Source organism: Martes martes (assembly GCF_963455335.1).
Source record: "Martes martes genome assembly, chromosome: 7".
NCBI lineage: Eukaryota > Metazoa > Chordata > Mammalia > Carnivora > Mustelidae > Martes > Martes martes.
In genome coordinates this window covers 119,601,894-119,614,615 of record NC_137894.1, presented here as the reverse complement: position 1 = coordinate 119,614,615, position 12,722 = coordinate 119,601,894, and positions in this window count along the sequence as shown.

Below are 12,722 nucleotides of genomic sequence, written 5' to 3'. Positions count from 1 at the left end.
AACCACTAAATAAAGAGCTGCTCCCCGCCGTTACCACCCGTGGTATCCTTCAGTGTCATTTTGTACAGGTCTAAACTACAGCTTTTCTTTAAATTTTCAAAGATGCAACTTCTGATACCTTCCCCAATGGCTCTGCTGTGCTAGGCCAAGCCTATCTAGAAGTCATCTTCCCTCCTTGGACCCCCTGTAGAATTTTATCTGTCATTTCCTTGATGACACTGACATTTTGTAGTGTTGTTAGGACTGTTTTCTTTCTCTTCATAAAGTATAAACTCCTTAAAGGAAGGACCATGTCAAATTCAGTTTTCTTTTTTTGTATTCAGCCAAGTGTTGGACTCTGTATTTTAGACATAGGAGGTCTTCAATGAATTTGAGCAAGTCTTCAATGAAGTACTGATACACAATAAAGTAAAACTGGGAAATGGTGTTGTGTTGCCAATAAGCTCATCTTATTGTAATTACTGATGTTACTTTATCTGTTAATTCTAACTTATATCTTATAATTATATCTTGTAATTATATAGTTATATCTTATAATTATTCATTTTTGTGAGTGTTGCTTTTATATTAAAGTTCACTTCTTTCTTTTGAGATTTTATTTATTTATTTGAGAGAGAGAGAGAATGAGCAGGCTGGGGGGGTGTGGAGGAGGGATTGAGGGAAAGGGAGAAGCAGACTCCCTGCTGAGCAGGGAGCCTGACACTGGACTCAATCCCAAGACCCTTTGCCAAAGGCAGACACTTAACCCACTGAGCCACCCAGGCACTCCTAAAAATTCACTTTAGTATTAAATCAAATACATGGCATGACCTTAATTCATTAAGGATCCCTTCTAGTCCTGTCATTCTCAAACCCCAAACTCTCAGTGGCCTGAACAATTTTCAATCTTCAGTTAACTTTCCAGCATAAACCACTGGAGCTACATCACATCTCAAGAATGGCAACACATAACTCTAAAACATTCTAGTAACATTCCAAATTGTAGTAGCCCCAATCATATTTCCTTATGAGGATGATGGAGATACTATAATTTCCAGAATGGAGATTTATTCACATAACTCTGAGCGTTGACTTCTCTCATGCAAAATGTTTTCTAATATATAAATAATGAAAGTTACATTTAAGAAGGACCAAAGTTTTTAGGCAGGGATTCTCAAGATCCCTGACATTCAAAAGAGAATGTCAGTTTCTCGTGCCTGTGATAGAATGAATAAATCTGTAAGGGATGATTTATACTGCCAATTGCACAACCATATTGAATCATTTCTAAAATATAATAAACTGTAGTTAAGTGCAAACCTCCAGTTGCTGACCTCTTTATTACCTGATTCATTGTGCTACATGTACTTGGGAGGGAAAATGAGCTCATCAATCAGATGATAATGTTTACCAGTGCAGAGCTTTATTCTGAGCTGATGACTTAGAATAGCAAAAATACATGAATAGCTTTGCAACCTTCCCCAGCATAAAGACTTAGCCATTTCTATATGATTCACAGGCAAACTGTCTTTCATTCTAAACAACTAACCTTTCTGCTAATCCAGTATGACTCATCGTAAATGCAGAAGGACTTGAACAATTCAAGGTCTCCAAATGTATTTGAAGTCACAAGCTCTTGATGAGGAATTTCCCCAGCTCTGTCAGTGGGGCATGTTGTACTGAGCTGGGTGATCGCTTGCTTTAGAAGAATGTTCCTTTTGAATTAATGTAGGTACATGCCTTTGATTTGGAATATTACCATTTTGTTATATCTGAAAAAGAAAGTGTGTGTGTTTTTTTATGAAAAAAGAAGTTCTGAAGATATACTAAAGCATCGGTTGCCCTTAATTCAGAGGCGGTCCCACCCAATTAAAATGTAACTATCTGATAAGAATCCATTCTAGCCTTCCTAGCCCATTCCCTGCCTCATCTTGTTTTCCAACATTTCTAAAAAAAAAAAAAAAAAAAAAAAAAAAAAGTCCTAGATTAGCATTTCTATTGTATTATTTTTAATGATGTTCCTTTGTTTCTTTACCCCTCCTCAGAAAACCATTAATAGTTTTCTCTCATTTCAAAAACAAGATCCATACTACATATCTTGGCACTCTAGATCCCCTTAAAACTTTTCCTAACTTCATACAGCCCTTGTACCTCAAGAGCCTAAGCCTCTTTCCAAACTCTTCTTCAAAATAATTTACATGAATTTGCACCTACCACTGTTCTCTCAAACAGGCACTTAACCTGTCTTTTATCCCTGTTATATCTGCCTTCCATGTACGTGCATGGCCTCCATCCCCATTTGGAATGTAAGCCAAAGCTTACCCTCCCTGTAGCCTCAGCCAGAAGCTGAGAGAGGCCTTTAATGAATATTAAGTCAAGATGGAAGAGTCATCAGTGGGTTAAAGCCTCTGCCTTCGGCTCAGGTCATGATCTTGGGGTCCTGGGATTGAGCCCCGCATCGGGCTCTCTGCTTGGCAGGGAGTCTGCTTCCTCCCTCTCTCTCTGCCTACCTCGCTGCCTGCTTGTGATCTCTGTCTGTCAAATAAATAAATAAAATTAAAAAAAAAAAAAAAAAGATGGAAGAGTCAGGATGGAAATGCAAGATGAAGTAAACATTTGGTATGTCATTTCATTTTAGACCCTATGCGTATGAGTGTATGGGGATGGGAGAGACAGTATTCACCCCAATTGAAAATATATGCCAGTTGTTCAGCACAAAGCCTAGAACTTAGGTATTTGTTGTAGCAAACAATACAGGTTGACGCCATTGCTCTGTTGCTGCCTTCTAATAGAGTTGGAAAACAGAACACTTTTGCAGACCATAAAGTTTTGGAAAGATTTTCTGGGGTGTCTGGAAAACTGACCTTCCTCTCTCTTCCTGCCTTGATCTTAAGAAGAGACCGACCTGAGAAAGCTATTCTGTGATCCTCTCCAGACAGGCCAAGAGACACAGAGAATGCCAGGAATGCCAGGGTGTATTTAAGCTATTGTTGGTGGTATTTTGTTTTACTTGCAGTCAAAAGACTATCTATCTGATGCAGAACATAGCTATTATTATTATTAGCTATTCTGGCAACAATTTTTGCCTGTGTCGTAACTAATGAGCCACGTACAGAGCAAAGAACAGTGAACACGTTGGTGCCTCATGGACATACTATCCACGTGAGATTCTGCACTGAGCTCCTACGTCTATTGTCAATGAATCACTTGTGTTTCAGAAATTTGCTTGAATACCAAAAAAACAGTCTTTAAATATTTTAATGTGGGAAACTAATCAACTTGAAAGACATGATTTTGGAGGGATTTAGCTTAAGTTTATCAACAGCTGGTGTTGCTGAGCATTGATTTTGTGCTAGATAAACAATAAACCAGGTACTTTTGAACATCAATGTATTTACTTCTTTCAACTACCCTACATACCCTACATAGTCATGGTACAGACTTCTATACCAAGGTGGAGAGTACTCAGAAAAGTACTTTGTTCAAGGTCAAACAGCTAAATAGTTGCAGAGGTGGGAATTAAACTCTAGTTTGTTCAATTCTAAAACTGTAATCTTAAATATTTTACATATTCTTTCACAACATAGTTTAATACAGAGAATTGAAACTATACAAAAATCAATATTTATAATTCAAAACCTGTGTTGTCTGGTATTATTAACTCCAAAATAAACTATTTCAAAGCTGTCTTTCATTCATCCAATCAATATATATTTCATGATTACTCTGTGTCTATGCTAGCCCCTGGAAATGCAAGATTCAACAGTATGGTCATGGTTTCTGCCCCCAACAATTACACCACTTACTAGGAAAATCAGATGTGAAGATAAGCAATACCTATTACCACAGGTCTTATGTGAGAAACTTGAGGTCACATATACCTATTAAATGTCATTAGAGACTCTCCCAAGAGTCGTCTAAGCTGAGATATGGAAGATAAATAGGGGAAAGCAGGCTTTTTTTTATAGAAAATGTTAAGATCATTCTTGGTAGGGTATTGCTTTGACATTTAAATGAAAGAGTGGGTAGTAGATAAGACTTAGGGGTCAAATCATGGTAGGACATGAGAGCTTTAATAAAGAATTATTTATTTATGTGCTTTTTACACAAAAAAATAGAAGTTATTGAAATAAGCTTTAATATGTCAGAATAACATGATTGTATTTGCATTTTGGAAAGGTCACTTTGACTTAGGGTGTGGCAAATGCATTCAAGGCATTTGTTTGAAATCAACTGGAGTTTCCATTCATTTGAATACCTTCCTCAAATTAGCAGTTCGGAGGCATTTGCAATATCCCATGTAAGATATGGTGGCCAAGTTTTAACCTGTATGTGACAAAAGAGTCTGGAAATGCTAGTGTCTATGGATACCCTCTGTAGTTGGAAGGATTTGGGAGACAAAACAGCCATTCTCTCTCTCTGATGTAGAAGTGATACTTTATGAGAAGTCTCCATGCAAGAAAATGATGCAAATATTGGATAAAAAGTTTGAGAATGTTAGGGTGCTTTTTAATTGTATAATGGGAGTGTTCTTGTATAGAATGTAAGGATCGGGGGGCACAAAAGAGAAAAAAGAGGTTCAGTAGCAGGTAGGTCAAATTGAAACAAACAAACTGCAGAGTTTTGGAGATGAGGATCTAGAAGAGTCCTGACAAGTTCCAGGGTTAGGGATTTTTGCCTGTGAGCTTGAGAATTAGAGAAATTCCTGATGAATGGATTTATGGTAATTTGAGGTTGGAAGGCAATATCCTCATTAGTCCCTCATTGGATGAAAGGCACTGAGGTCCCCCAGTGTCTCACTATGTCTTCCTCAGTACTCCCCAGCCCCCAGGTGGTGGCAGCTGTGCCAAGTTTTGGCATCCTTGTGTTCCTTGGGTTGGCTGGCTCTTGCAGTGTTGGCCAAACTGAGAGGTACAGGTAAAGAAAAGAAAAAGCATGAAGAGAGGAGTTATTTATAAGTACAGTTCCTATCTTCATGCAATTGGAAACACTGGGAAACGTTTTTCTAAAGTTTCTGATTTTCTAATTTTTCTAAGTCTAAATTTCTCTAAATTTCTAAAAGGTTACTTGATCCCTTTAAAGACGTTATGATCCATTTTCTTCTCTCATTTCATATTGCTGATTAGCTGGAATTTAAATTTTTTATTTACTTATTTTATTTTTTAAATTTATTTTATCATCTGCATTTTTTAAAAAAATTTTTCTTTCATTCATGCCCTGGGAACAATTATATAATGTTCTAAAGTGGGCCCAAAGTCTTGCTGTGTCTGAGGGGCAGCAGAGGACAAGATATCCTGATCCCTACCTTGATTGAGAATACCATGGCTTTTCAAGTGAAACCCAGGAGCAGGGTCTGGAAGGGCCCAAGTCACACTAGCAAAATATCACAGCCAAGAAGTCTGCATATCTGTGATATAGAGAGCCCAGTTTGAAGCACTCTAGACAGATGTTGCCTGGTAGAAAGAAAACATAAGCCAGAAACACAAACCACATGTGTCATTTTACATTTTCTAATAGCTACATTTAAAAAAGTAAAATGAAATACTTTTAAACTTGATTATAATACATGTTATTTAAGAAAACATATTCAAAATACTATCCTTTCAATGAAGAATTAATACAAAACAATCATCAAGAAAATATTTACATTAGGGCTTCCTAGGTGGCATAGTCAGTTAAGTATCTGCCTTTGGCTCAGTTTATGCTCCCAGGAGCCTGGGATCGAGCCCCACATTGGGGCTTCCCTCTCTGTCTCTTTGTCTCTGTCTTTCATGAACAAATAAATAAAGTCTTTAAAAAAGAACAATATTTACATTATATTTTATTTCATACCAGGTATTTGGAATCCAGTGAGTATTTTATTTTATTTTATTTTTGTTTATTTATTTCTTTCTTAGAGTCTGGTAGTTCTTTTAGTTATCTTAATTTAAACTAACCATATTTCATGTTCTCAGTAACTACATGTACCTGGAGCCTGCCATATCGGACAATTCTTCTTTTGTGTGAGTTGTCAGAAAAACAGTATGAAGTTTCCTCAAAAAGTTAAAAATAAAGCTACCATACAACCCAGCAATTGCACTACTGGGTATTTACCCCAAAGATACAGATGCAGTGAAAAGAAGGACCACATGCACCCCAATATTCATAACAGCAATGTCCAAAATAGCCAAACTGTGGAAGGAGCTGAGATGCCCTTCAACAGATGAATAGAAAAAGAAGATGTGGTCCATATACACAATGGAATATTACTCAGCCATCAGAAAGTATGAATACCCACCATTTGCATGGACATAGATGGTTCTGGAGGGGATTTTTTTTTTTTTTTAAAGATTTTATTTATTTATTTGACAGACAGAGATCACAAGCAGGCAGAGAGTCAGGCAGAGAGAGAGGAAGGGAAGCAGGCTCCCTGCAGAGCAGAGAGCCCGATGCGGGGCTCGATCCCAGGACCCTGGGATCATGACCTGAGCCGAAGGCAGAGGCTTTAACCCACTGAGCCACCCAGGTGCCCCTCTGGAGGGGATTATGCTAAGTGAAATAAATAAAGCAGAGAAAGATAATTATCATATGGTTTCACTTATACATGGAATATAAAGCATAGCATGGAGGACATTAGGAGAAGGAAAGGAAAAATGAAGGGGGGCAGTTAGAAGGGAGTAGTGCAATTGCTGGGTTTTAGGGTAGTCCATGAGAGACTATGGACTCCAAGAAACAAACTGAGGGTTTGGGGGGAGATGGGTCGGCCCAGTGATGGGTATTAAGGAGGATACGTATTGCATGGAGCACTGGGTGCTATATGCAAACAATGAATCATGGAACACTACATCAATAGCTAATGAAGTATTGTATGGTGACTAAAATAACATAAAACAATTCAGAAAATATTTTATTGACTTTTGTATGTTTTGAAAAGATTTACAAATACACTTGCACTGCTTCATTAATAAGAAAACTAAAATATATTAGTTTCCCTCTCCAGTTTTATTTATATAGAAAAATGCTATAATTTCTATAGACAAAGAGCAATTGGTAGGCATTAAACTAGGATACTCTAAAGGATTGTATGGTCTAATTTGGAAAAAAAAAATAGATAATCATGCTAAGTGCTGTATTAAGGGCACCAGATTGATTAAAGGGCACATAAGGTGAAACAAACCCAGGCTAGTGTGATCATGGGAAAATTTAAAAAGCAATATTGTCAATATTGGATTATAGTTCATATAGGTCAGATCGTGTTTCTTCCCACTCAGAACCTAAAATTCAAAAGTCTTAAAGCGGCCAACAGGACCAAAAAAATTTGCCTTTCTGAAACCCTTTCTCTGATTTTCTCCCTTCCCCCACTCCAACCCCACCACCCTGAGCTTGCCCTGATTATCCAGGCTGGTCCCTCACTTGGACTTCATTACACTAAACATATTCCCACCACAGGGTTTTTGCATGCACTCTTTCCTCTACCTATCATTCACTTAGATAGCAAAAAGTGTTCTTGCATGCCTCTGCTCAAGGACTATTTATTAAAGAGGCTGCCCCTAAAAACCCTAGTTAAAATAACACCTGCCACTACACTTTACCTTTCTATCCTGCCTTATTTTTCTTCATACCACTTAATTTTACTATAATAGTTAATTTTATGTATCAATTTGGCTGGGCCATGGTGTTCAGATATTTGATCAAATGTTACACAAGATGTTTCTGTAAAGGTGTTTTTAACAGAGAAATTAACATTAAATCAGTGGACCTTGAGTAAAGCAGATTACCTGTCATTGTGTGGGTGGGCCTTGTTTAATCAGCTGAAGAACTGTATAAACCAAAGACTGGCCTCCTCTGAGCAAGACGGAAATCTATCAGAACACAGTCTTTAGACCCAGACTCAATTCCTCTCTGGATCTCCTGCCTGCAGGCTGGACCCAAATTTGAATTTATAAAGTCTCCACAGTAGTATGAACCAATTTCTCTGGAGAATGCTGATGAAACAACCACCTAACTAACTAGATTTTTTTAAAAAGTTATTTATTTGATGTACTTTTCCCCCTACTAAACTGTAAATCCATGGGAGTGGGAAACTGCCTGTTTTCTTTACTACTCTATTCCTAGCATGAAGGAGCTGAAGGAACCCAATAAATGTTTGTTGAGTTGTTCAATACGCTAATGAATAAATTCTGCTCAAGTTGACTGCTTCAAATAGAATAATTCTGAGCAAGCAGCAACAGATAGGATCAGCTACACTGTCATAACAGATTTCACAGAACCTTAGTATTTTGCCTTTTCTAAGACTCATAAAATAGAGAACATGTTTCTTTAAATGTGGTATCTTTACCTGATCACCAATCTTTTATATTAATGCTAATAGTAATTACATACCATGCTCCAAAGAACAGATCCCAGGAACACATGTTCACCCCTGAATGACCACATCCTTCTGAATCTTAAATAGAATGTAGCAGTTCTGCATATGTTCAAAAAACATTAGCAACAATCCATAAACTGTCAGACAAGGTAAAAAAAAAAAAAAAAAAAAAAAGGAGGAATGAAAGCTTCAAATGACCCTGATACCAAAATTTCCTTTGCTGATTTCATCCACAAGAAATACAATAAGAACTTGACTAATGATGTGTCTGTATGTATTGTGCCCATGTAAAGGGATATGTTCACCTAGTTATTAATGTTACTATTTTTTTTCCTTTTCTCACTATCACTGAAACTCAGTTATTATATCTCACATCTACTTCAAAAGCTAATGACTTCATCATACATTATTTTCTCTCAAATATAGGCTATTATTTACACATATGAGAAAAAGCAAATAGCCATATTTGCAAATACACGTACACAAAGTGTAACTCATATGGCTTTATGGGAGTGTTAACGTAGAATCATTTGTGCATGGAAACAGGAATTGTTAAAACAAAAAAAACCAAGACATTGCAAAAAATTAACACTCCCATTTTAGTTTGTTTGTCAGAATAAAGGGAGTACATCTTGTGGAAGGGAACAGAACATTGATGTCAAGAGCAGGGGACTCTGGTTCTGATACTGCCAATGACTGAGTCCTCACCTGAGGGTCATAGTAAACACTGGACTTCTGTTTCCTCAAACTCAAAGTGAGAGGATGCCTTCCAGCTCTAAGATGCTCTTTGATTTCATGAAATAAGTAATCCAAATACGCTGTATTGAGAAACTGCTCCTTTTTGAAAAACACCTTAAATATCAAAGCCACAGTGGGCTAGACATTAAAAAAAAAAAAAATCATCAGGAACAACTTTATCCAAATCTTTCCTTTCAGAAATGAAGACTTTCAAGAATAGGAATATTTAGTACATGTGTGAAATCCCATAATTAGCTTCCCAGAGCCCTTGGTTTATAAGCCAGAGCTCCAAGCACATGTACTCTGTTTTCTAGAAATGAACCTTCATTTATTTATTTCACTCTTTTCAAAACTTTTTTGAATGGTAAGAGCTTTATTCCAAGACCTTCAAATCTTTTTAAACAATTTATATTATGGAGGGCCGTGAATTTTTAAACCCTTGGTTGTCAGACTATGACAACTGAAACAGAAAGCTGCAAAAAGTCACTTGTAAAATTGTCAAATCAAATCTCAGTACAGACAAGGCTATCAATTCCCATTTGCATATGAGCCAACCTCTTAGAAGTAGTTTTTCACAAGGTAATGCTTCATGATGAAACTCCTCCTTCTGTGTTATTTTCAATTTAAAAACCTATTTAGTTAGTCATTAGTTCCATACCTCTTTAAAAATATAAATATATTTTAAAGGAGAGGCTCTCAAGTTTAAACTAGCTAGTTCAGGTACAGTGAAATACTTGAGAGGTTATTTTGTCCAATGGGATAAGAAGAAATGCAATGCCGATTTCATCTTTTATGCCCCTTAATATGATAAAACCTCTTAAACTTTCTACTGTTGATTTATTGTAGAATTTTACTGCAGAAGAAATATTTTAGTATATTTGACTGAAGCCATCCGTCTACCTTACTAGTTCTTCATGCCTTGATGCCCATGTTTTTGAATAATTTTGAATCCATACAAGAGTGTACATAGTCTAAGTAGTGCTGCCCAAAAGAGTGTAATAACTATAGCAACACCAACGTACCCATCCAATCACCTCCGTGCTTTCCCCAGTGGACCTCCATGAAACAATGACACAAGGTTGATAACTGGAAAGAGAATTATGAAAACACAAAGTAGAAATTTAAGTATGGAAGAGAGGATGAAAGACAGAGATATACACCCAGAGGCAAAACTTTGTAGGAAGACTAAAAGAGAAAAGTAGAAAGAACACATTCATTTATAGAATAGCTATTCAGTAATTCATGTAGGACGAGTACTACATAATAATGGGAACCCACAAGAAGGTATGACAAGCTTTAGTAGAAGGATACATCTATGTCCTGTCAGCTTCACAAAAGTGATGACATGTGAATGCTCAATGAATAAAGACATAGAGAAGACTCGAGGCCTAAGCCTTTTTAAAAATTAACAGTAGGATTAAATAAGAAGGAGACTTTCTTGGTTGGCATATTCCATTTTTTTTTAAGAATAAATGCCAAGCATCAGATGAGAAGGAGAAGCAGTCTCAGTCCTAAGCAGTAGAGTATCCATAGTAGTTGGAGAGCATAGAAATGACACAATCAGATTTCTTTTTTTAAAAAATCAAGGACCAGGTATGGGACAGGCAGACAACATAGAGATTAGATAACAGGGTTTTGCAAAAGTTCAGGAAAGAGTTATTGGAAACGTCAACAAAGGTTTTGGTGTTGAGAACAGAGAGGAAGTGAAGATTTGGGCAGGAGACTACACTACATCTCAGGTGTCATAGACTATCCCTGTGTTTGTATACCACACTATGCATGTGTGCAGGGATAGAATATTCGGCAGGACTAACACTTCCCTGAGCCAGCATGCAGCTCCTCATTAAGAACCTCTAGGGACAGTTGGCTGACTTCAGTGAAAAGCACTCCCTGACATCCCTCTCCTCCACACCACATTCTTCCTAGCCTTGTTTATCCCTCCCTATAAAAGAAATTTTCTTCCTGCCTGACATTTGCAGATGTCATGGTTAAAGTGTTCTTCTTGTCCCCCGTCTCCAAAACCCTTCCCAATAGAGTCTCTACTCTATTTGCTTTTGATGGTTTAGTGATTCTTATTTGTTCAGATTTCAAACTGCTCCTTTTTTTCTTTTTTTGTTCCTCCTAGCTCCTCTGTGTGCTATATATTATGCCTTTGGAATGTGGACTTGCTTGAAAGGACAATATTGCCTTTAGCATCTATTTAAAATACCCACATTTTCAAATAGTATGTCTGTGTCAAAGCAGAAGTTGCAAGGTGTGAATGAAATGACACACATAAAGCAGTCAGTACAGGGTCTGGAACAGAGTGAGCCCCCAATAAGTGTTGGTTGATGTTATTTTTACTTTTCTAAATGTTACTATATAATGCAGATCTTAGGTCATCATTTTGTCTGGGAAAATTTTTTCTTTTGCTCCAACACGGAAGATAAAATCCAAATTCCTTAACATAACTCACTTGGTCTTTTATAATGAGGATCCTATCTACCCTATTAGCCCCAACGTGGAGTGGATGCTTCATGCTTTATTGAATTTCCAGGTCTTGCACATAAGGCTTCCTAACCTTGCAGATGGTCTTTCAACTTCCTCAAGTGCCCTACCCTCTCATTCCCCAATTAATATGGAAAACAATTTTTGCATATTTTAAACTGTAATGAAATGTCAAGAACAAGTCTTAAATGACCATTCTTAGAGATCACCTTTTTTTTTTTTTTAGTATTTCTGTAGTTGGGATCATTTTATCTCATTTTATTGTAAATACAATACTATTGAATAAGCATTTCTATGTAATTAAACTATTTTATAAACAAACTTATCTGTGGTTCCATGACAGTTCATTTTATGTATAATCCATAATTTATGTGACTAATTTAATAGTGGTTAGCTTTTTATGTTTTATCTATTTTCTGGCTATTATGAATAAGATTGTGATGAGTTTATGTACATACACATTTATCAGCATTTTTGGTAATTACCCATAGTTTCATTTTGCTCACAAAATCATGTGCCAGAACCAGCTCACTAGATCAAAGTATATAAATATTTTAGAAGTTTATACTCCCAGAGTGCATGAGAAAGTTGTGTTCGCACAACATACTCACCAGCATTGCCTTGGTTCTTTTTTTTATCTTTTGCTAGTTTATTATTATTCTGTGGCCTACTAAAAACAATAACAGTAATGATTTTTGAGCACCAGACTTATGCCAGACTCAATAGGAAATGAATTTTTTAAATTTATTTGTGTCATTTTCAATGCGATGTTTTAACTGATTACTTAATCATCATATCGACCTTTTTTTTTTTTTTTTTTTTTGAAATAGCAGTTCATATCACTTCCTCATTCCTCTAGTTCGGTTCCTCCAGTTCATATCACTTCCTCATTCCTCTGGTTTGGTCCTAATATTGTTTTTATCATATCAAATGTGAGCCTTATATAATAAAATATTAACTTTTGCTTTCCATTCTATTGTTGTCATTTTAATTTATTTAATTATATTTGAATCTTTTATTTATGTTTACAATGAAAGCTATTAATGCTTATTTTAGAAATTTTATGATATAATATATAGTATGTTATTGCTAGATAATTAAAATTATCTGTAAACCCATATTTTTCCACTTCGATTACTTAACATTTGGAAAATAATATTTAATTATCTTT